Source organism: Hoplias malabaricus, chromosome 3 (assembly GCF_029633855.1).
Source record: "Hoplias malabaricus isolate fHopMal1 chromosome 3, fHopMal1.hap1, whole genome shotgun sequence".
Lineage (NCBI taxonomy): Eukaryota > Metazoa > Chordata > Actinopteri > Characiformes > Erythrinidae > Hoplias > Hoplias malabaricus.
Window position 1 is genome coordinate 1,273,164 of NC_089802.1, and position 473 is coordinate 1,273,636.

The window sequence follows — 473 nt, forward strand, 5'->3', positions numbered from 1 at the left end:
ATTCTCTGAAGGCCATCATTAGTGATTTAAATCTGATGTGAGCAGCTAAGGGTAGCCAATGCAGCTCAACTAATAGGGGCGTGACGTGCTCTTTCGGGCTGGTTGAAGACCAGGCGTGCTGCAGCATTCTGGATCATCTGTAGCGGTCTCACAGCACAGGCCGGAAGACCTGTCAGGAGGGCGTTGCAATAGTCTAGACGGGAGATTACTAACGTCTGAACGAGGAGCTGTGTTGTATGTTGAGTTAGGTACGGCCTAATCTTCCTTATGTTGAATAGGGAGAAGCGGCACGATGGAGCTACAGCAGTAACGTGATCTGCGAAGGTCAGCTGGTCATCAACCATGACACCCAGGTTTCTTACAGCCTTGGTGAGAGCCACTGATAGGGACTCTAGCTTGATGCTGATGTTGTGGAGAATAGCTTGCTTGGCTGGGAGGACCAGTAGTTCAGTTTTGGATAAATTCAATTGGAG